This window comes from Microcaecilia unicolor, chromosome 8 (assembly GCF_901765095.1).
Source record: "Microcaecilia unicolor chromosome 8, aMicUni1.1, whole genome shotgun sequence".
Classification (NCBI taxonomy): Eukaryota; Metazoa; Chordata; class Amphibia; order Gymnophiona; family Siphonopidae; genus Microcaecilia; species Microcaecilia unicolor.
Genome location: NC_044038.1, coordinates 217,420,952 through 217,441,982, shown reverse-complemented (window position 1 = coordinate 217,441,982; position 21,031 = coordinate 217,420,952).

Here is a 21,031-nt window from a genome sequence, read left to right as displayed (position 1 = left end):
TTACAATTGTGTTGCTTAATGCTTATTAGTCGTCCAACCCCCCAAGCCCACTGTACCCACATGTAGGTGCCCCCCTTCACCCCTTAGGGCTTTAGTAATGGTGTAGACTTGTGGGCAGTGGGTTTTGAGGGGGATTTGGGGGGCTCAACACACAAGGGAAGGGTGCTATGCACCTGGGAGCTCTTTTACCTTTTTTTTTGTTTTTGTAAAAGTGCCCCCTAGGGTGCCCGGTTGGTGTCCTGGCATGTGAGGGGGGACAGTGCACTACGAATCCTGGCTCCTCCCACGAACAAATGCCTTGGATTTATTCGTTTTTGAGCTGGGCACTTTCATTTTCCATTATCGCTGAAAAAAAAAAACGCCCAGCTCACAAATTGTCGAATAAAACATGGACGTCTATTTTATTCGAATATACCGTTCGGTCCGCCCCTTCACGGACCCGTTCTCTGAGATAAACGCCCATGGAGATAGACGTTTTCGTTCAATTATGCCCCTCCACGTGCACTTACCCACGGATTCTGTATAGTGTGACTTGTCACATTTGCAAATCCATTCATATTCTGGATATTGCGAGCAACTTAATTAGCAACAAGCCAGTCAGCGCCAATAATTGCCACTTAACAAGCAATTATTGACACTACTTGGCATTAATTAGAATTTATGCACAGAACTGTCTAAATGTATTCTATAATATGATGCGCATAAATTCTAAGTCGCATAGTTGAAAATGAGGTGTGGCCATGGGCGTGGAATAAGCGGCTCGTGAGCATTTGTAAAACCTATGCGTGATTTATAGAATACGCCTGGTCCATGCATTATTTAGGCATCAGTATTTACACCAAGTTTTACTTGGAGTAACTGCCCCTGACTACGTTTAATTGCGCGGATGGGCACTCAGCATATTCTATAAACCACATGGAAATTTAGGATTATTCTATAAAAGTACAGCTAAATTTAGGCACGACTTATATTCCCCCAATGTCACTATGCTCATATTAGCCCTCTCCTCAAGTCACTTCATTGGCTCCCTATCCGTTTCCACATACAGTTCAAACTCCTCTTATTGACTTACAAGTGCGTTCACTCTGCAGCTCCTCAGTACCTCTCCACTCTTATCTCTTCCTACATTCATCCCCGGAAACTCCGTTCATCAAGTAAATCTTTCTTATCTTATCTTTACCCTTCTCCTCCACTGCCAACTCCAGACTCTGTTCTTTTTATCTTGCTGCATTATATGCCTGGAATAGACTTCCTGAGCCAGTAGGTCAAACTCCAGCTCTGGTCGTCTCCAAATCTTGTCTAAAAGCCCACCATTTTGAGGCTGCTTTTATCTCCTAACCCTTATTCACTTGTTCAGTACAATTGTTTTATCATTCCCACCATAAGTATTTCTCTTATCCCTTATTTGACCTGTTTGTCTGTCCTGATTAGATTGTAAGCTCTGTCGAGCAGGGACTCTCTATGTTTAAGTGTACAGTGCTGTGTACTTCTAGTAGCGCTGTAGAAATTATAAGTAGTAGTAGTAATAGAATTTGCCTAGACGTATTTCATTTGAGCGTTGATGTTTTAGGCATGATATATAGAATCTACTCCATAGTATGCACTTTTATCCTGATAGGGCACACGTGCTATCAAACATTTATGAACCATAGAGGGGCATAATTGAACGGGGACGACCATCTCTAAGGGCACCCATCTCTAAGGACATCCTGGCGAAGGGGCGGGGAAACCACTATTATCGAAACAAGATGGGCGTCCATCTTTCATTTCGATAATACAGTCGGGGATGCCGAAATCTGAACATTTAGGTCGACCTTAGAGATGGTCATCCTTAGGTTGTCCTTAGAGATGGTCGTCCCCGGTTTTCGGCGATAATGGAAACCAAGGACACCGATCTCAAAAATGACCAAATCCAAGGCATTTTGTCTTGGGAGGAGCCAGCATTCATAGTGCACTGCAGTGGCGTAGCCAGAAGTCAATTTTTGGGTGAGCCAACAGGTTGGATGGGTGGGCACTAGACAGTGGTGTGCTGGTAAATGTTTAACAACAGGCTCTCTCCCCGGTCCACCTCTGCGCCCCCCCCCCCCCCCCCCCCCGTCCACCTGTGCACCTCCCCTCAAAATTGCAGAGCTGACTATAGCCGGGGAGAGAGCCTGGGGGTGGGGGAGGCAATGCATTACTCTCTCCAGGAAAAAAAACATTAAATGATCCCAGGTTCCAATCTAATTCATGTTTAATGTGGGATAAAATGCCATAAATAAGTAAATAAATAAATATAAACTTTTAATGTTGAGCACCTGATTCTCAAAGTGGACATGTTCCAATCATTATAATGAAAATAACATGATTTTTTTCTACCTTTGCTGTCTGGTGACTTTATTTTTCTGATCATACTGGCCCAGTATCTGATTCTGCTGCTCTCTGTCCTCTTTACTCCGTTTCCAGGGCTTCCTTTCCATTTATTTCTTTACTTTCCGCCTTTCTTCTTCATTTCTTGCTCTGGGTCCTCCGTAGACTTGACTGTCCAGTGGATCCAGCTTCTGCCTATTTTCTTCATCCATGTGCAATTTTCTCCTCTCTTCCTTTTCCCTCATCTCATCTCCTTCCTCACTCTTCCTTTCCCTCCATCCATATCCAGCATTTCTTCTCTCTCCCTTCCCTCTCCTCCATCCATATCCAGCAGCCTCCTCTCTCCTGCCCTTCCCTTCATCCATCCATGTCCAGCAACCCTCCTCTGCCCCCTGCCCTCCCCTCCATCCACCCATGTCCAGCAACCTTCCTCTCTCCTGTTCCCTCCATCCACCCATGTCCAGCAACTCTCCTCTTCCCTCCATCCATCCATACCCAGCAATTCTCTTCTCTCCCCTGCCCCTATCCATCCATCCCCAGTAATTCTGTTCTTGCCCCTGTCCCCTCCATCCATCTATTCCCAGCAATTCTCCTCTCTCCCCTGCCCCCACCTCCATCCATCCATCATCCCCAGCAATTCTCCTCTCTCCCCTGACCCCCCACCTCCATCCATCCATCATCCCCAGCAATTCTCCTCTCTCCCCTGACCCCCACCTCCATCCTTCCATCATCCCCAGCAATTCTCCTCTCTCCCCTGACCCCCACCTCCATCCATCCATCCCCAGCAATTTTCCTCTCTCCCCTGCCCCCCACCTCCATCCATCCATCCCCAGCAATTCTCCTCTCTCCCCTGACCCCCACCTCCATCCATCCATCCCCAGCAATTTTCCTCTCTCCCCTGCCCCCCACCTCCATCCATCCATCCCCAGCAATTTTCCTCTCTCCCCTGCCCCCCACCTCCATCCATCCATCCCCAGCAATTCTCCTCTCTCCCCTGACCCCCACCTCCATCCATCCATCCCCAGCAATTTTCCTCTCTCCCCTGCCCCCCACCTCCATCCATCCATCCCCAGCAATTCTCCTCTCTCCCCTGACCCCCACCTCCATCCATCCATCCCGTGACTCTCCTCTCTCCCCTCCCCTCCCATCCCATCCATGTGTCCAGCGATTCTCCTTCACCCCCATGCATCCTTCCCTCCCATTCCACATGCCCGCCCTCTCTCTGACGGCAGCGCTTCCCAGACGCTGCCTACCGCCGCCACGATCTACCTCCTCCCTCTGTCTCACTCTCAACAGCAGCGGTAGCGATTCAAACACGCTACCTCCTGCTTCTAACCCGGAAGCGTCTCCATGTGGGGGGGATTGGCCTGGGTCCGCCTGCCTGAAGTGCACTGCACCCATTAAAACTGCTCCAGGTACCTGCATACTGCTGTGATGGACCTGAGTATGACATCTGAGGCTGGCATAGAGGCTGGCAATCAATATTTTTAAAGATGTTTTTGAGGGTGGGAGGGGGTTAGTGACCACTGGGGGAGTAAGGAGAGGTCATCTCCGATTCTTTCCGGTGATCATCTGGTCATTTCGGGCACCTTTTTGTGCCTTGGTCATAAGAAAAACACGACCAGGTAAAGTCGTCCAAGTGTTCATCAGGGACGTCCTTGTTTCTTTCGATTATGGGTCGAAGACGTCTAGGCATGCCCAAGTCCCGCCTTCGCTACGCCTCCAATACACCCCTTGAACTTTGGCCATCCCTGCGATGGAAAGCAGTTGGGGACGTCCAAAATCAGCTTTCAATTATACCGATTTGGACAACCCTGTGAGAAGGACGCCCATCTTCCGATTTATGTCGAAACATGGGCGTCCTTCTCTTTCGAAAATGAGCCCAATTGCAATCCAAAATCTTCAAAGCAACGCTATGCACATCTTCTTTGATCCATATTTTTTTTAGTTTTATAAATCTTTCAATTTATAAAAATTTTCAAAACAGTCCAAAGACATCACCAAATTTAACAAAAGTCACTTAACTTGCAGCTGTTTTCCACAGTGACACAGTGATGCAGAGGAAGTGAAAGAAATCTCGGTGAACCTGGAAGAAGAACTGAGCCAAATTGACATGTTAAAGAGTAATAAATCACCTGGACTGGATGGCATACACCTCAGGGTACTGAAAGAATTCAAACATGAAATTGCTGATCTGTAACCTGTCATTAAAATCATCCATAGTACCTGAAGATTGTAGAATGGATAATGTAATGTCAAATTTTTAAAAGGGTTCCAGGGGTGATCCAGGAAATTACAGACCAGTAAGCCTGACTTCAGTGCCGGGGAAAATAGTGGAAACTATTATAAAGAATAAAATTACAGAACACAGACAAACATGGTTTAATGGTATAGAGTCAGATTGGGTTCAGCCAAGGGAAGTTTTGCCTCGCCAATTTGCTTCATTTATTTGAAGGTGTAAATAAACATGTGGATAAAGGTGAGCCAATTGATGTAGTGTATCTGGATTTTCAGAAAGCTTTTGACCTCCTGAGAGGTTTATTGCCTCCTATTTCAATTCTTCACGAAAGACTCCTGAGAAAATTTAAAAGTCATGGGATAGGAGGCAATGTCCTTCCGTGGATTAGGAATTGGTTATTGGACAGAAAACAGAGGGTAGAGTTAAATGGCCATTTTTTTCAATGGAGGAGGGTGAATAGTAGAGTGCCACATGGATCTGTACCGGGACCGATGCTATTTACCATATTTCATAAATGATCTGGAAAACGGAACAACGAGCGAGGTGATTAAGTTTGCAGATGACACAAAACTATTCAAAGTTGTCAAAACACATGAGGATTCTGAAAAATTGCAGGAAGACCTTAGGAAGCTGGAAGGCTGGGCATCCAAATGGCAGATGAAATTTAATGTGGACAAATGCAAAATGATGCACATTGGGAAGAATAATCCAAATCATAGTTACCTGATTTGGTTCACCTTAGGAATCAACACTCAAGAAAAAGATCTAGGTGTCATTGTAGACAATATGATTAAATCTTCTGCCCAGTGTGCGGAGTCAGCCAAAAAAACAAACAAGATGCTAGGAACTATTAGGAAAGGAAAGCAAAATAAGACCAAGAATATTATAATGTCTCTGTATTGCCCCATGGTGCAACCTCACCTTGAGTATTGTGTTCAATTCTGGTTGCCGTATCTCAAAATAGATATAGTGGAATTAGAAAATATTCAAAGAAGAGCAACCAAAATTATTAAGGGAATGGAACTCCTCCCATATGAGGAAAGGCTAAAGAGGTTAGGGCTCTTCAGCTTGGAAAAGAAATGGCTGAAGGGGGTTATGATTGAGGTCTGTGAAATCCTGAGTGGTGTGGAACAGTTAAAAGTGAATCCATTTTTCACTGTTTCAAAAAGTACAAAGACTAGGAGACACTGAATGAAATTACATGGAACTAGTTTTAAAAATAATAGAAGGAAATATTTTTTTCACTCAAAGAATAGTTAAGTTCTGGAACTTGCTGCTGGAGGATGTGGTAACAGCGGTTAGTGTATCTGGGTTTAAAAAAGGTTTGGATAAATTACTGGAGGAAAAGTCCATAGTCTGTTATTGAGATGGACATAGGGAAAGCCACTGCTTGCCCTGAGATTGGTAGCATGAAATGTTGCTACTAATTGGGTTTCTGCCAGGTACTTGTGACTTGGATTGGCCACTGTTGGAAGCTGGATACTGGGCTAGATGGACCACTGGTCTGACCCAGTATGGCTAGTCTTATGTTCTTATGTGTATAACTTAAAGGAACGACCTGATCTGCCATGACTCTCCCATTTCTACATCCCCTTTTTGTACTTAAATTTACATGCATACATTTCAATTAAATCTAATTAGTGCCAATACTTGTTAAAAAGCCAATTATCAATGCTAACTAACTCATTATTCAACTGAATTGCGTGTGCAAATTGGTCACATGCCCAAATCTGTGCAATTTTTAGTGCATTTTATAGAATTGGGGGGTTAATGTGCACTATTTAAGAAGAGGGTGCACTATTAATGACATAGTAACATAGTAACATAGTAGATGACAGCAGAAAAAGACCTGCATGGTCCACCCAGTCTGCCCAACAAGATAAACTTACATGTGCCATTTTTTGTGTATACTTTACCTTGATTTGTACCTGTCTTTTTCAGGGCACAGACCGTATAAGTCTGCCCAACACTATCCCCGCCCCGCCTCCCACCACCAGCTCTGGCACAGACCGTATAAGTCTGCCCAGCACTATCCCTGCCTCCCAACCACCAGCCCTGCCTCCCACCACCGGCTAAGCTTCTGGGGATCCCTTCCTTCTGAGCAGGATTCCTTTATGTTTATCCCACATTCATTTGGACCAAAAAAAATCCAAACGAAAATGACACGAAACGTTTCTGGCTGTCCATCCCTATTCTTTACCAGCCATTATCTACTGTGTTACTATCCGCCTTATAATCGAAAGTGATGGGCGCCCATATTTCGACCCAAATCACGAGATGGGCGTCTTTCTCCCGCGGGCGCCCAAATCGGTATAATCGAAAGCCGATTTTGGGCATCTTCAACTGCACTCCGTCACGGAAACGGACAAAGTTGACGGGGCGTGTCGGAAGCGTGGTGAAGGCGGCTTTCGCCGATAATGGAAAAAAAGTAGCCGTTTTTAGTGAGAATTTAGGGTACTTTTTTTGGACCCTTTTTTTTCACGACCAGATGACCATCGGAGGGAATCGGGGATGACCTCCCCTGACTCCCCCAGTGGTCACTAACCCACTCCCAGCATAAAAAAAACAACTTTAACAACTTTTTTTTTCCAGCCTGTATGGCAGCCTCAAATGCCATACCCAGCTCCATTACAGCAGTATGCAGGTCCCTGGAGCATTTGTTAGTGGGTGCAGTGGACTTCAGCCAGGTGGACCCAGGCCCATCCCCCCCCTACCTGTTACACTTGTGCTGGTAAATGGGAGCGCTCCAAACCGCCCCCAAAACCCACTGTACCCACTGTACCCACATCTAGGTGCCCCCCTTCAGCCATAAGTGCTATGGTAATGGTGTAGAGTTGTGGGCAGTGGGTTTTGGGGGGCTCAGCACCCAAGAGAAGGGAGCTATGGACTTGGGAGGTATTTTAATTTTGTTTTAATTGTTACAAGTGCCCCTAGGGTGCCCGGTTGGTGTCCTGGCATGTGAGGGGGACCAGTGCACTACGAATCCTGGCCCCTCCCACGACCAAATGCCTTGGATTTCTTCCTTTTTGCGCTGGGTGCCTTCGGTTTCCATTATCACTGAAAAACGATACCGCCCAGCTCAAATCCGCACAAATCCTAGGCATTTGCCCGGCACAAACCGTATTATCGAGAAAAAAAAGATGGACGCCCATCTTTTTCGAAAATAGTCTGTCCCGCCCCTTCACGTACCCGTTCTTTGAGATAGACGCCCATGGAGATGGGCGTTCGCGTTCGATTATGCCCCTTCACGTTGCCAATCACAATGATAAAGAGATTATCGATATTTTTATTATATAATTTTCGATATTTCTGTATATGTCTTTACATATGATATTTTGTAATGAACAATATTATGTTAATGTTATTGTTAAAAGTCAATAAAAAAAGATTATTCATTACAAGCACAGTGCATTTGTGGATAGGTACTTGTGCCGACATTCCAGTCAAAATCAATGAGTTTACAGAAGACTCATAACAATGTGCATGGGGTCTTCAGTAATTACACATGCTGAAGATCTGCCAGGGCTTACCCTCTCTAAACTTCTGAAGACACTGGCATGCTGGTGCCACCCCAGAGGAGGTATGGAAGGGAAGCCACTGAACACCTAATGGGGATGGGTGTATGGGGAGATGCCGCACACCTCAGGAGGAAAGAAGGGAAGATGCTGAACACTTTAGGGTGGGGGTAAGTAGGAAAGAGGAGATGGTGGACTTTGAAGGTGCAGAAAAGGGAAAGGGAGGTGCTGAATATGGGGAGTAGGGCCTTCAGCTACCCCTTGCTAGAGGTGCACACAATTGAAGCCTCAACTAGGATGTCAGATACCCTTGAGCTGGCCCTGGAGTTAAATGAAAGACTTAAGAAGCTATGACGGAAAGACCCTGGATTATGTTATTGCTAAGGAATGGCCTTTGGAATTGCTAATGACTCCTTTTATTTATGGCATTTGTACCTGCATAATCCTAAACAAGTTTGGGTTTAATGTGGCTGACATCAAACTTTCAAAGCAAATTACAATAAGAGAACTATAACGAAAATGCAAAGCAATAATAGGTAAAAATGTCCAAGCAGTAAGATGACTCTTTTGAAATAAATTAACTAAGTTCAAAGTATGCCATAGTCAGGTTCAACTGGTTTGATAGTGTTTGTGCTTCTTTGCTTCAAAAAGCATGTATGCTGAGGGCAAAGGGCAGTGTCGCTTGCACAAGCAATAGGGAGAGATGATACACAATAAAGATAGGAAGGTTCTGGAACTGCGTCTTGCAGTATCATATATCAGAGCTTCCGACATAAGTTCAAACTGAACATCCCCAAGCAACAGCTTTAGAAAAGACTCACAGAAAGTCTGAAAGTGATTGCAAGTGGATGCTTGTACCAAAGCCATATGTATTCCATATGTGCAGCACCTGGTAGCAAAGCTTCTGACTGGTTCACGATGCAGTGCTGTCATTTTTCTTTTTTTTCAAGTTTCTTTCTGCTCCTTTGTACATGCTTTGGCTGGAACGACTCAAGAGATGTTCTCCATGTTTTAGAAGGTGTATTTGAAAAAAACAAACCCAAAATGGAGGAGTAGCCCAATGGCTAGAGCAGTGGGCTGAGAACTGGGGAAGCCAGGTTCAAATCCCACTGTGGTTTCTTGTGATCTTGGGTAAATCACTTACCCTTCATTGCTTCAGGTACAAACACATGTTATAAGCTCTCTGGGGACAGAAAAATGCCTATTATACCTGAATGTAACTTGCCTTGAGCTACTACTGAAAAGGAGTGCACTAAATCCAAAATCCTTTCCCCTATTCCACCCATCTAACATCAGAGTGGAATGCAACATGCAAATTACGTCTTACAGTGTACACTTTTGAAATACTGTGTTTTGTGTATGCAGAACATACAGTATTTGTTTTTAAAAAATTCAAAGAAAGTAATATATAGTTGAGCATGTTTTTTTGTTTAACTTGGAAATTTTAAAATTTAAAATATATAACCCCATCAATTTTGCAAGGGGGGGACTAGGTACAATACCACATGGACTCAGAAGAAAACTGGACTGTCTAAAATTGGAAGAAATTACAGCAACCCAACTACTGACAGCAGCACTGTTGGGCACCTCATACATGATTCCCAAACAGTTAGGGCTGTATGATGAAGGAAACTGTCCAACATGGCTGTGACACACTATTTATTCCCAAAGGGGCATCGCTTGAAGGCAACTGCCTTAGAGCACTTACCTAACAGCCAGAAGCATTCCGCTCCCAAGGTACCTCTGACTTCTTGCGTTGCTTTGAACAAAACATTTTGAGACACTTAACATAACCCCTAATTCTGTAAAATTGGGCGACCAACTTTACACTTACCCCCAAATTCTATAAATGGTGCCTTAAGTTGTATGCTTTAATTTGGCCACACTTAACCGATTAGTGGCACTAATTGGCTTTAATTAGAATTTATGCACACAACTTTCTAGGCATATTCTATAACATGGTATACGTGAATTCTAATGTGTGTAGCTGAAAAGGGGGCATGGCCATGGGCGTGGAATGGGTGGGACATGGGAGTTTCAAAAAACTATGAGCACTATTATGGAGTACACCTGATCGCGCAGGTATTTAGGCCTGGTTTTAGGTGTCCTAAAGGGGTGCGCCTAAATTTTAGTCTCACAAATGGCATGTGAGCATAGTCTGTAAACTATGCCTAATTTTAGGCATAATTTATAGAATCACGCTAAGAGCGTGGTTCTTCGGTGCTCATTTTAAGGCACCATTTATAGACATTGGCTCTTAGTGTGCAAAGTTGCACATATAGAATAAGGTCAGTTTATAGAAACTTAAGCCAATTATTGACTTAAATTGGTGGTAATTGGCACAATTAGCAATTGTGTGCACTACTGCCCTAGTCATTATTCTAGAAGTTGTATACGCAATTTCTATCGCACACAACCTCTAGGGGGCCTGGACATGGGAGGGGCATGAGTGGGTTAGATGTGTGACTAGAAGTTACATGCACAGGCTATAGAATACTAGGGTTTATTAGGAGATTTTATATATGGCACCTGGAAAATCCACGTGGAAATCATTTTTGCCTAAGTGTATTCTACAATATTTATGTGCAGTATATAGAATGCGCTTAGTTGATAACCCAGCACCTAAAATTTTGCGCATCCATTTACACCAATGAAAATGTGGCATAAATCCCTGTGCATAGATTTATGCAGACTAGGCCACAGTCTATAACAATGCACCTAAATTTGGGAATGCCCATGAAACACCCATTTCCCCGCCCATAGCCATGCCCCTTTTGAACTGTGCGCTTTAGAATTTAGGCCCAGTTCATTATAGCATACACGTGGAGGGGCATAATCGAACAGGGGCGCCCATCTCTAAGGACGTCTCAGCGAAGGGGCGGGGAAACCGCTATTATCGAAACAAGATGGGCGTCCATCTTTCGTTTCGATAATACGGTCGGGGACTCCCAAATCTCAACATTTAGGTCGACCTTAGAGATGGTCGACTTAAATGTTGAGATGGTCGACCTTAGAGATGGTCGTCCCCGGTTTTCAGCGATAATGGAAACCAAGGACGCCCATCTCAAAAATCACCAAATCCAAGGCATTTGGTTGTGGGAGGAGCCAGCATTTGTAGTGCACTGTTCCCCTCACATGCCAGGACACTAAACGGGCACCCTAGGGGGCACCGCAGTTGACTTCACAAATTGCTCCCAGGTGCATAGCTCCCTTACCTTGGGTGCTGAGCCCCCCAATCCCCCCCAAACCCATTCCCCACAACTATACACAACTACCATAGCCCTAAGGGGTGAAGGGGGGCACCTACATGTGGGTACAGTGGGTTTCGGGTGGGTTTTGAAGGGCTCACATTTACCAGCACAAGTGTAACAGGTAGGGGGGGGATGGGCCTGGGTCCGCCTGCCTGAAGTGCACTGCACCCACTAAAATTGCTCCAGGGACCTGCATACTGCTGTCATGGAGCTGCGTATGACATTTGAGGCTGGCATAGAGGCTGACAACAAATTTATTTTTTTTTAGGGTGGGAGGGGGTTGGTGACCACTGAGGGAGTAAGGGGAGGTCATCCCCGATTCCCTCCGGTGGTCATTTGGTCAGTTGGGGCTCCATTTTGAAGCTTGGTCGTGAAAAAAAAAGGGACCAAGTAAAGTCGACCAAATGTTCATCAGGGTCGGCCTTCTTTTTTCCATTATCGGCCGAGGACGCCCAACTCTTAAGCACTCCTCAGTCCTGCCTTCGCTACACCTCCAACACACCCCCGTGATCTTTGGTCATCGCCGCGACGGACTGCAGTTGAGGGCACCCAAAATCGGCTTTTGATTATGCCGATTTGGGCGACCCTGAGAGAAGGACGTCTATCTCCCGATTTGTGTCAGAAAATGGGCGCCCTTCTCTTTTGAAAATGCCCCTGTTAGTGAGTTATGTGCATTAATTCTAACTATCGCCAATTAGTGCTCATTAATGCTTGTTAAGTGCTGTTAACAATGCTGATTGGCTTGTTAAGCCAATTAACATAAGCACATTCTTATGGAATAAGCTTAGATTTAGGCACGGAACACTAGGTGTGATATACACACAGCGGCCAGATTAATTTATGGAAAATCCAAATTTGAAAGTGCAAAACTGCGGGACCCTGTGCAGACCAGTTTGGTGGGGCCCCCTGCCCACCCCTCCCCCAACTGCTTGTGCCCACCACAAGCCATAATTTATCAGAGTTTAAAAGGAGGTTTAGAGCTCTTGGAACCTCACCTCATACCTTTATTTACATAGTAACATAGTAGATGACGGCAGAAAAAGACCTGCACGGTCCATCCAGTCTGCCCAACAAGATAACTCATATGTGCTAATTTTTGTGTATACCCTACTTTGATCTGTACCTGTGTTCTTCAGGGCACAGACCGCATAAGTCTGCCCAGCATTATCCCCGCCTCCCAACCACCAGCCCCGCCTCCCAACCACCGGCTCTGGCACAGACCGTATAAGTCTGCCCAGCACTATCCCTGCCTCCCAACAACCAGCCCCGCCTCCCACCACCAGCTCTGGCACAGACCATATAAGTCTGCCCAGCACTATCCCTGCCTCCCACCACCGACTCTGGCACAGACCGTATAAGTCTGCCCAGCACTATCCCCGCCTCCCAACTACCAGTCCCACTTCCCACCACCGGCTCTGGCACAGACCGTATAAGTCTGCCCAGCACTATCCCCGCCTCCCAACTACCAGCCCCACCTCCCGATCTTGACTAAGCTCCTGAGGATCCATTCCTTCTGCACCGGATTCCTTTATACTTATCCCACGCATGTTTGAATTCCATTACCGTTTTCATTTCCACCACCTCCCGCGAGAGAGCATTCCAAGCATCCACTACTCTCTCCGTGAAAAAATACTTCCTAACATTTTTCTTGAGTCTGCCCCCCTTCAATCTCATTTCATGTCCTCTCGTTCTACCACCTTCCCATCTCCGGAAAAGGTTCGTTTGCGGATGAATACCTTTCAAATATTTGAACGTCTGTATCATATCACCCCTGCTTCTCCTTTCCTCCAGAGTATACATGTTTAGTTCAGAAAGTCTCTCCTCATACGTCTTGTAACGCAAATCCCATACCATTCTCATAGCTTTTCTTTGCATCGCTTCAATTCTTTTTACATCCTTAACAAGATACGGTATTTATTTATATTTTGCTCACACCTTTTTCAGTAGTAGCTCAAGGTGAGTTACATTCAGGTACACTGGTTATTTCTCTGTCCCAGGAGGGCTCACAATTTAAGTTTGTACCTGAGGCAATGGAGTGTTAAGTGACTTGCCCAAGATCACAAGGAGCAGCAGGAGGATTTGAACCAGCCACCTCAGGATTGCAAGACCGGTGCTCTAACCACTAGGCCACTCCTCCACTACCTTGATGTGCATCCACCACATTTCAGTAGAGAGCGGCAGATAGCAGCAGCGATTTTCATATCCCGTCAGCTGCCGAGCCCACAGTCTCCTCGCTGCTGCATCTCGTCCTTGTGGAAGCAGAAAGAGACATCAAAAGAGGGAGGGATGCAACAGCGAGGAGGCTCTGGGCTCGGCAGTTGACGGGATATGAAAATTACTGGCGCTGCCTGATGCTCTCTACTAAAATGTGGAGTTGCGGGACCCTGTGCGACCACCCCTCTCTAAGACTGGCCCTTTACTTATGTGGCCAAAATTGTGGTTTTGAATATACCCCTCTTTGTCCATGTGCCTGAGTTGTTAATATAATTAGTTATATTATTAATGTTTCTACTTACAACATATTGCTTCATAATCCCCTCTGGAAATTAGTATGCTGTCCAAATGGAGTGACAGATGAGCCACCCCAGAGGTGGCTGTGCAAATATTTCTGAAGTATTAAATTGTAAAACACTTTGGGTTTGTATGGAGGAAGAACACTCATAATGACTAATTATCATTTTTATTAGCAGAAGGTTGTGTTCTGTGTATTGTACCTTTCAAGTTGCATTCTGTTGCCTTGAAAGATAAAAATTAACTGACTCACTACTTCCCCCCCCCCCCCCCCCGCCCTCTCCCCAACACTCTAGAAAGTCTTTTATCTCACAGATGGCTTAATGAGTGAACTGAGCATATGTTGAGTGAATATTGAGAGAACACATATGTAGGAACTCACACAAGGCAACAGAATCTCAGGTCAATGACTTGCCCTCCAGCTTCTCTCAGAGAGGTGCAGGATGAGCAGACCTGACAGCTTCAGATAGGAGAACAAGGAGTAGAAAATGATTTCTAACTTGTACATTTCCCAATAAGGCAGAGTAGATGCAAAGCAAACAGACCATCCCAAAGTTCACTTTTTGCACACCAAGGTTTATTAAATATGTGGACAGAGAGCAGACCTGGTTTACGATTGTTTTTCTGATTATCATCCCTGTAAATGGGGTCATGTATCATCTAGCATTACTATACGTTTCAAATTAGTTTGTTTTTTTTTAATTAGAACACAGAACACCTGGGGAATGTACCTTGTTTTGTGCTATTAAAAATAAAGTAAAACACATTTTGATTTTGAAAATAGAAAAAAGAACTTAACCAGCTTTTGCAAATCTTTGAAGGCATATCTCTTCAACAAGGCCTACAAAAATAATCCTTGATGAAACAAATTACTCCGTATACCACCCAAACGCTTCAAAACACCTCTAACACGACCTTACCTAATACCTTCTAACTAACTCCTCTTCCACCTCCAGTTTATTACCAACTGTATCTAAGATTATGTAATGACGTAAGCCACATTGAGCCTGCAAAAAGGGGGGATAATGTGGGGTACAAATGCAATAAATAAAATAAAAATAAAATATAATCCCATCACCACCATCACCACTGATTATAATCAAGAGTTGCAGTGTCAGACCAATTGTGAGCCACCTTCTGTTTGTCCAGGTCCCAGGACTGCAGATTGTGATTCTATTTTCCCTCTCCTCCTCTTCCTCTCACCCAAATGGGAGGTTGAAAGTCCTTCCTTAATCATCATATCAAGCATAGCTCTGATAACAGAAATAGTGTCTGCCCATCAAGTGGTAACAGGTGTCTAGTTTTTGACTGCAGGAACATTCAGATCTTTTTTTTCTTCTTATCTATGTGCATAGCTCAGACAAGGGGAATAGAAGATAAGGGTAGATATCTTAAGCAAAGTCAATGCATGCTCATCTTAGGTCAACGCAGTACATAGTGCATGGATCAACCTAGTACACAGTGTAATGGAATTCAAAATAGAGAGTAGCACAAGGACAAACATTTACCCATCCTGGCCCATCCCCGATGGAATCTAAACCATACCCACCCATACCTGCTAAGATCCATTTCATCCCTACCCATTTCCACAATTAATCTCTTCCATCCCCACCTGTATCTGCCAGTAGCAATGTTATTATTTACTTGCAGCCCTCTGTTTCTTCCCAAACCCGACACCCTCTCATATTTTTGGGGATGGTAATTCACTATTCAACCAATGAGTGTTCTAAGACTCTGTCTGGTGTTCCAGCTGCATCTCTGAGCATTCCAAGCAGTGTTGTCAGGTGGGCGGTTTTCCGCGACCCGCCGCGGGAAATTTTTGCCCGTGGCGGGTTGCGGTTTTTTGGGCTTGTTTTGGGGTCTTTCGGCGGGTTTTTTTGCGGTTTTTCGGGCCACGGGGGGCGAGGCTAGTGGCGTTTTGGGCAGGGTTAGTTACGTTTTGGGCGGGGCCGATGACGGGGAGGCGTGGGTGGTGACGGAAGAGGCGGGGCCGATGACGGCGGGGGCGAGGTTGATGACGGCGGGGGCGGGGTTGATGACGGCGGGGGTGGGGTGTCAGGGGCGGGGTTTGACTTTGGGCGGGTTTTGGGCTGGTTTTGGACTCGTTTGGGTGGGAAAAAAATTTTCCACCTGGCAACCCTGATTCCAAGCCTCCTTCTGGTGCTCCAACTGCCTCTTTCCATCAAGGAGGTTTTATGACAGGAGACTGCATGATGTAAAAAAGTTTAAGCTGTCTTCCCCACGCAGCCACCATATTGTGTGACCCCAAATATTCGCAGACGCTATTGCAAACAATAACAAACTTGTGAGGTTTATGACTGCCTGTATGTGCATGTTTTTTTTTTTTAATTTGACAGCTTTTTTATTTGAAAGCTTCCATTATGTAACCCAAGGTTGCTTTTAACCTTTAGGGGTGGGGGTTCCCACCACTCAGCCCCAAGGCTCAGGCAGAGCTGGGGCCTTCCTTAAAGCTTCCCCTACAACAATCGAGCCTGCCACAGCTCCTGAGTGCCTGCACCCTCGGACCACGGCTCATGCACCAGGACCCCCCAGAGATGAAAAAATCCTTGGGTTACACATGGGAAGCTTTCAAATAAATAAAATAGCTGTAAAAATGAACCCCCACACATAGGCAGTCTCATAAACCTCACAAGTTTGCTATTGTTTTCTATAGCATCTGCAATTGTTTTTGGGGGGGGGGGGGGGCACACAATATGGTGCCAAGCTCCGCCCACTGGCTTCAGCCCACAGAATGGGCCAGATAGGCTCATTCTGTCATAAAACCTCCTTTGCTCTCCATATATTCCAAGCCTCATTCTGGTGCTCTAATTGCCTTTCTCAGTGGATTCCAAGTCTCATTCAGAACCCCACGGAATAAGATGTCCTGCAATTCTGATCAGCTTTGTTTTAGCGTAATCATCAAAATCCTTGTTAATGACATGCCACTTTTCTAATGTATTAAGACATAATACACATTTTTTTTAAGCATTTATAAGTATTGATTTTCTTCAGGACAAAATGCCTGGTGCAAGATCAACAAAGCTTAACAGTTTTCATTCCTTACAGTCAAAGTACTGAGAATAGGTCGGCCTCAGGAGCTGGATTTTGGCATTCAAGTTTCCGTGTTTAATTTGGTACAATGTTTAGATATCACACAAGTTGCAGAATTACATGAGAGAAAAGTAATCATGCTAAACGTTATTGCTTATATATGCTCTTGGGACAGTTTTATCCAGATCCTGGCCTTTGAAAGGATAGTACCAGATATTTCCCTCAGAACGGCAGCTCCTATTGTCTGCAGTCTTGCTTGGTCTCTTTGCTTCCCCCCCCCCACCCTCCGTATTATATCCTGTTGTTTCAATTTATGTTTTTAGTTTGTTTTTTTTTTAAGAAGGGGATGGGTAGGTGCCTTTTAAGAGTTTCTGTAAGCAGTTCCCTGATGATTCAGTGGTATGTTTTCTGCTCACCAGAGGCAAGAAAGTCACAAATTACATCACATACAGCATGAACGAGCCCAGTTCAGTGTGTTTGATTGTGCTTTTTAGCTCCCGTTACTCCCTCACCCGTAATTGTCTTGTCTGTCTGTATTATTTAGATTGTAAGCTCTTTTGAGCAAGGACTGTCTCTTGTATCAGGTGTTCAGCGCTGCGTGCGTCTGGTAGCGCTATACAAATGCTAATAATAATAAATAATCATTCTGGAGTCACCAGAGATTTTGACTACACTCCTGCAGGAATCCCACAGCAACTTCTTCCATCCCCATGGAATCCCATTATATCTTATTCCATCCCCATGGCAAGTTCTTCCATATCTGTGGGAATCCTGCAATCCCCATCCCCGTGCAGCTCTCTAATTCAAAAAGCGTGGGAAAAAGATAGAGGATCCATAGTAGCAAAAGGATGGGAACAATGTCACATTAAGTTAACCTACGTAAAGCAGCAGTTACCAAAAAAGCATGGAAGTAATCTGCACTCTAAACAACAAATATGATTATGGTAGCATTGTGCTGGCTTTTAGATATGGTACAGACAGACATAAGAGGGGCTTGAAAGGTTGGGTAGAGGGAATGGACAAAGGCATGGTTGATGTTGAGTTGCATTTGGGAATTCTGTATACAAACCCACCAAAAAGGATGAATCTCAACTGGCAGGCTGGATGGGCCATTTTAATCTTTACCCACCATTATTATATTAGAGGTGATTTATTCAGAGTAGTGAACTGCTCTAGAAAACAGGTACACTCTGGAGAAGATCAGCACTAAAGTTGTGGAAGACTTCTGTCTTAAGCTGAAGGCCGGTTCCTGTCTGGTTCTGACCAGTACTAATATACTTTTACTTTTCTGCAAAATAAAACAATTTTCATTTTCTTCAAAAACCAAGACCAGCCTCTCTAAAACATAACTGGTACCTAACTTGGTAGTATTTATTTTATTCTGTACACACACCCAAATCGTACTAGTCACCAGGGGAATATGTCATGATCTGTATGTTACTAATGGGCTCATTTTCAAAATTTCTTCACTCAACGTGTAATTAAACCCTGGAATTTGTTGCCAGACAATGTAGGGAAAGCAGTTAGCTTAGCGGGGTTTAAAAAGGTTTGGATGGATTCCTAAAGAAAAGGTCCATAGACCATTATTAAAATGGACTTGGGGAAAATCCACTGCTTATTTCTAGAATAAGCAGCATAAAATGTATGTACTGTTTTGGGATCTTGCCAACCTGGACTGGCCATTGTTCGAAACAGGATGCTGGGCTTGATGGACCTTCGGTCTGTCCCAGTATGGCAATACTTATGTACTTATGTTCTTAGGAAAGATTGACAAAGGAAAAGTGAAAAACAGAATCCAAGACTAACCCAATTAGAAAAAAAAAAAAGAAGAAGACAGACAAGTCCATAGACCGCTACTAAATGGACTTGGGAAAAATCCACAATTTCGGGAATAACATGTACAAAATGTTTGTACGTTTAGGTAGCTTGTCAGGTGCCCTTGACCTGGATGGGCCGCTGTCAGGGGACAGGATGCTGAGCTCGATGGACCTTTGGTCTTTTCCCAGTATGGCATTACTTATGTACTTATAAGAAAGGTATATATATAAAAAGGAATTTTATTTCACATTTTTAGTGAGTGAAATATGTGATGTTTTTAGGCTGCTGTACCCCTCCCAAATTAGCATATACCAGCCATCCACAATTTGGGAGGATAAAAGAAACCAAGGCCACGTGCAGATGAGAAAGTATTTTTACTTGCTTACCAAGTACAGATACAAGTAATAGTTTCTCATGAGAGATCAGTACAGTCAGCTTTGGGAATGTACATTTCTTTGTATTTTGAACAGTACAGGAGGAAATGCATTTTTTTTTTTTTATAGTGCTGCACTGCCGGCAGATCCTGGTTTCTTGGGGTTTCTATTTCTGATGTGGTCCTTGGACAATGCCAGAGTTGCCTTGTAATTTTTTGAAAAATCAAATTTTCCCTCGGTCTTGGTTAGTATGGATGCAGATTAACACATGCAAATGGAAGAAGGCACTGGCTCAGGCTCAGTTTATAGCCAAACTCAGCAGAGTGTGGCCCACATCCAGCAAGTTCAGAGCAGATAAGATAAAGACGTTCTCCCTCACAAGTCTGAAAATCTAAAGAATGCAGCAAATAATTATATAGAAACCATAGGAAAATTAAGACAAAGACCATACAGCCTATCCAGTCTGCCCAGCCATGCCTATCCCTTCCTCTCTCTCTTATAGAAACGTAGAAAAATGAAGGCAGATTAATACCATATGGCCTATCCCACGCTTGTCCAACTCGTGGCCTGTGGACCAGAACTCAGCCTGCCAACCTCATTTTCTTGGCTCGTAGAAGCTCCGGTTGCGGCAGGGAAGTGGATCTTATCTGAGGACTTAACCCGGAGCTTCTGCAGGCCACTCATGTCAGGGAAGCAAGTCTCCATCAGGCGAGGGGAACGAGACAGAGTGAAGGTAGTGTCTGGCAGGGTGCTGAGTCATATTTTTCTGAGAATTCTTTTCCCTCCCATTTTTGAATGTTGCAAAAAAAGAACAAAATTATACTGTCTCTGCTCACTGGAACCGATGGGAGACACGTGGAATTAGGAGTGGGATAAGGATTGGAGTTAGTAGGGTGCTGGGGAAAGGGATTATCATGGCAAGAGATGGGATGTTAGAAGAAACGTCAACTTCACAGTGTGTATTTTCCTACTTTCGGGGGAAGAGAAGGGGAATTCTTATTTGTGTTGGTGTGCTTTGAAGACAACTGCGTTGGGTTTAATTGAATGAGAAATGTTGGTATTTTACATGTTTGATGTTTGTTAATGCTCAATAAAAAAAAAATGTTTAAAGTTAAAATAATCTTCCAGAAACAGAAATTTACAAAATCACCAAAACATATTTGCTTTCATTTTTTTACGCCCAATGTTTGAAAGTATTGATTTGAAGCTCAGTATCATTAAACAGCAATTATGAAGACAAATAATGAGACAGTGAGTGATTAATGATAATAAACTTGGTTTGGGGTAGATTCAGAGCCAATTATTGATTTATGATGTTGCAACTGGAATATACCAGTTTTTGAAATGTATATCTGCTCTCTACATTTCTGCAGTACAGAGGGACATGCATCACTTTTTGGGTTTTTTTTTCTGATGTTGTACTGTATGCAGAGTGTGGCTTCTTGGGGCGGGGGGCGGTTCAGGAAGCTGCTGGACTTGTAATCTAGGTCTGTCAGGGAGCCCGAAGTGTTGCATTATTTTGATTTTTTTGGCACTTCATTCATGGAGTGTATTCAGTGAAGGCTGGGGGGGGGGGGGGGGATAACATGAGAGAGAATGGGTGAAAGCAGGGTAGCATGGGAAAGAGAATGTATGAGTGTGCTCATGCATGCACACACGTGTCTTGGCCCTCCAAATATTAGGAAATATTAAATGTGCCCCCCCCCCAATAGAAAAAAAAGGTTGGACAAGCCTGGCCTATCCAGTCTGCCCATCCATCTTCCTTCCCTAAGCTCTTTGTGTTATCTTCTTTGGAACTAGTTAAGGGATATCTTTGAGAGGTCCTGGGTATCCCTGCTGGGAAAGCTAGCTTTTTGCATTCTTACTGCAAGGACAGGTTCCCAAAGGAGTAGAGTGGAGGCGGAATCTTCGTGGCCAGTTTGG